This window comes from Rhinopithecus roxellana, chromosome 5 (assembly GCF_007565055.1).
Source record: "Rhinopithecus roxellana isolate Shanxi Qingling chromosome 5, ASM756505v1, whole genome shotgun sequence".
Lineage (NCBI taxonomy): Eukaryota > Metazoa > Chordata > Mammalia > Primates > Cercopithecidae > Rhinopithecus > Rhinopithecus roxellana.
The window spans coordinates 112,327,800-112,332,070 of NC_044553.1; the positions used below are offsets into that span (position 1 = coordinate 112,327,800).

The 4,271-nt window shown below is 47.6% G+C and overlaps 1 pseudogene; it reads right to left on the minus strand.

The window, feature by feature from the left end:
* Positions 1-2,178: 2,178 nt before the first annotated feature.
* LOC104677974 lies at positions 2,179-2,735 on the minus strand (annotated as a pseudogene).
* Positions 2,736-4,271: the final 1,536 nt, after the last annotated feature.

A 4,271-nucleotide genomic window follows, 5' to 3' on the forward strand; every position in this document is an offset into this window, starting at 1 on the left:
AAACCGCCATTATAAACACTGCTCTGGGCTGATGTGGTATATAGCCAGCCACTGCACACAGTTCAGCAGGAAGGTAGCAGAAAGGAGGGTGAAGAGTAAGCATCTTTATTACTTTATTCATATATGTTAACTGAGCACGTAATATGTCCCAGTCACCATTCTAAGTCCTAGATATACAGTAGTGGACAAAACAAAATCCTTATTATCCCTCATTCTATGGATGGTGGGGGTGTGAGATGGGGAGACAATGACCAAGTAAAGAAATAGGGCCAGGTGCGGGTGGCTCATGTCTGGAGTCCCAGCACTTTGGGAGCCTGAGGCAGGTGGGTCATTTCAGCCCAGGAGTTTGAGGCCAGCCTGGGCAACATGGTTAAACCCCATCTCTACTAAAACAAACAAACAAACAAACAAAAGTTAGCCAGGTATGATGGTTCATGCCTGTAGTCCCAGCTACTCAGAAGGCTGAGGTGGGAGGATCACTTGAGCCTGGGAGACAGAGGTGAGCTGAGGTCACGCCACTGTACTCCGGCCTGGGCAACAGAGCAAGACCCTGTCTCAAAAAGAAAGAAAAAGAAATAAACATACAGGATAACCACTGCTTGTTGTGGTGAGGGCTCTAGAGAATACACAACAGAGTGATGTGACGCAGGGTGACAGAGAAGGGGTACCCTAGCTCTCTGAGGAGGTGACATTTGAGTTGAGACCTGAATTACCAGAAGGAACCAACCCTACTCTGGGAGAAGATTATAGGCAGACAGAGTAGGAGATGGCAAAGTTACAGAGGGACGGGCTCGGCATGTGAGGCTAATATAGTGTGAACAAGGAGAAGACTAGCCTAAAATATGGTTAGACGGAGATAGTAAGGTAGGAATCATCATTTAAGGTCTTCAAATTAGGAAACGGATTTAGAGTTTCTTCTGGAGAGTCTTAAGCAGGGAGTGATGTGACATGATTGCTTTAATTGGCTTGTTTTAGCTGCTGGATGAAGACAAGAGTCTAGGGGTTCAATGTGAGAGCAGGGAACCAGTGAGGAGGCTCACAGAAGTCCAAGCTAGAGATGATGGTGGGTGCAGTGGCTCATGCCTGTAATCTCAGCACTTTGGGAGGCTGAGGCAGGTGGATCACTTGAGGCCAGGAGTTCAAGACCAGCCTGGCCAACATGGTGAAACCCCGTCTCCACTAAAAATAAAAATATTAGCCGGGTGTGGTGGCATGCACCTGCAATCCCAGCTACTCAGGAGGCTAAGGCAGAAAATTGCTTGAACCTGGGAGGCAGAAGCTGCAGTGAGTCGAGGCTGCACTTCAGCCTGGGCAACAGAGCAAGACTCCATCTCAAAAAAAAAAAAAAAAAAGTGGATATAAATATGACTACAAAACTGCCTGTGAACTGCTATTCTTGGCACACTGCCTGTGGGGTAGCCCTGTCCCACAAGGAGCAGTCACTCTGCTGTTGCAGTACACTGCAGCTTCAGTAAAAGTTGCTGTCTAACACCACTGGCTCACCCTTAAATTCTTTCCTGAGAGAAGCCAAAAACCCTCCAGGCTAAGTCTCAATTCTGGGGTTCACCTGCCCTGCATCAATATTATCCTTTGTAGTAAATACCCACTATGATGTGGCACTCTCCTGGACATTTGATAAACTTACCTCTATTTTCCCATCAGGTCTGTGGGGTGGTATAGTTCTTGCCACTTGACAGGTAAGTCGGCTGAGGCTCATAGAGGGCCCCATGTCACAACCCCTGTAAGGGTCAGTGCAACAACTGGAACCCAAGTGTGTGTCACACTGACCTCATGCTTGACCATCACTCCACACAGCCCTCGACGCACGAAATAGGTTGGTTTCTGATGCACCTGGTGTCTGAGAGAAGCTTTGGTTCTTTCACTTTTCAGCTTTGCCCAGGCCCTACTCCTGAGGTCAGGCTTGTCCCAAGAGAGGCGGAGCCAGGGTGGGTGATTATCTCAGCGGCTGTTGTGAGCTCCATCCAGCTCAGGTGAGTCTCGGGATCCTAGCTTCTGAAACTTTCACGTGCACACAATTGCCTGGGGATTTGATTGAAACGCAGTTTCTGACTCAGCAGGACAAGGGTGGGGTCCACATTTCTTTCCTCCTTTTCTTTCTTTCCTTTTCTTTTTCTCTCTTCATCCAAAATCTTTTTAATAAGAGGGTAGGCTCCAGGGTTAGTTTTTGTGGTCTCGGCTGGCCAGTTGGCCTCTGGTGCGCTCGAACTTCCGGCCCTTGGAGCGGACGTAAGGTTTGGGGTGGCTGTGCGCGGTTCCCGGAGCCTTACCGAAGTGCCGGTACACCTCTTGGCTCTTGAGAGAACCAGAGAGCACGATGGTGCCACTGCCCTTGGGGGAGTCCAGGGCCAGCTGGTCAAAAGTGATGATTTTGCCCCCTGCCCTGCCGTGAGGATGCGGCGGCCGCCCGGCTGGTCAGGCGCAGCGCACACACCTTCAGTTTGAGTACCTCCTGAACCCGCGCGTCATCCATTATGGCCCCCACGACCACGGCCATTTTGTTTTCCCGGCCAGGAAGCTTCATCTTCAGGATCATCTGGGCAACAGAGTGACCGGTTGGTGTGACTCATAAACAACCTCTTCAGTACAACCTGGTTGAATATGGAGTTGGTTTGTTTGGCCAGAAACCTGTACAGCTTGACCAACAGCCTAAGGTAGATATCCTGGCTCCTGGGCTCCTTGCGCGGAACCTTGTTGGGGCAGATGTCAACTCCCATGATGGTGCCTCCTGCTTGGCCAGGTCCGGAAAGCCACATTTCTAATTTCTAACAAGCCCCGGGTGGTGGTGTTACCAAGGTCCATCTGCCACAGTTTATAGAGGGCCGTGGAGGTGGGAGTGGGGTGGGGTAGGCAGAGGAGGGAAACAGGAGGCTGCAGTTGGGATAGCTGTGCTCATCCTCACTTGTAATTGACTCCTGTAAATTGTCATTAGTAAACCTCAACACCCACCCTCCTCCCCCATCAATATGATAAAGAACATCAGAACATCTGTGTTCTTGGTCTCCCAGGGAAACCTACCCAGTCAAGACCCCAGGATGTGGCAGGCAAGTCCCTCCCTCTCCCTGAAGCCTCAGTGACTCCAACTCTAAGTGCTTATGTTAGGTTGGGGGCAGGGCATGGTGAATCTGCAGCTGCTCCTCACATTGTTGGGGGAAGTGCATGGTATGTGGGGAGAGGTGAGGAGAGGACTTTCCTCTTCCTAGAACTTCTGGTCTGGTCCCCAGGGCACAGGTGTTAATGAAGATGGAGGAGTGGCCTCTTCCTAATGGGCCTTTCAGGGCCTGCCAGAGCCAGCAGGGTGGGCAGGGGACAGGGAGAAACTTGTGCTTCCCGGCAGGGACAGGAACCTGCTGGATGCACCGATTTGACCTTGGCTTATTGTAAACATGCTCTAATGTGGGGCGTTGAAGCCAAGAGATGGGACAATTATCATTGCAAGGGAAGTTATCTTAAAGTTAATTTATAAATTCCAGTCAAGGTCCTAAAGGAATTGTTTGGAGGGAGGGTGGTAGTGAACTTGATAAATTCATTTTAAAATCACTGGTAAATGGGAGAGAAAAATCAAGTAAATAAAGAAAAAAAGAATGTAGGGGGCTATAACAGTTATAAAAGATACACCAATGTCATGTAGTAGAAAGCCCAGAAGTCCCAAGTATACTTTAAATGTTTAGAAAATGACACATTTGGCATTTCAAAATGGAGAGGAAATAAATATGGCTGAAAAAATTAAGGATTTGATCTTTCTTCAAACCACATACTAACATAAATTCCAAATGGGATAGAGTTAAATGTAAACAAGGATACCAAACAAATAATAGAATGAAATAGAGGAAAACATTTATGTAATGTCAATGTGAGGGAGGCCATCCTAAGTTTAACATGGAAATAGAAACCATAAAGGAAAGATTGGAAACGTGACTGCAAAAAGATTTGTTTGTGATATAAAAATATCATAAAATTAATAAGCAAATGATAAATTGGGATAATTAAATGTATATCACACAGGGAGTTAATATCGGTACAAATCAATAGGAAAAAGACATATTCCCAATAGGAATGGGCACAGGGCATGGATATATAGTTTAAAAATAAGTAGATATGGCTGGGCGCAGTGGCTCATGCCTGTAATCCCAGCACTTTGGGAGGCTGAAGTGGGTGGATCACTTGAGGTCAGGAGTTCAAGGCCAGCCTAGCCAACATGGTGAAAACCTATCTCTGCTAAAAATACAAAAATTAGCTAGGCATGGTGGCAG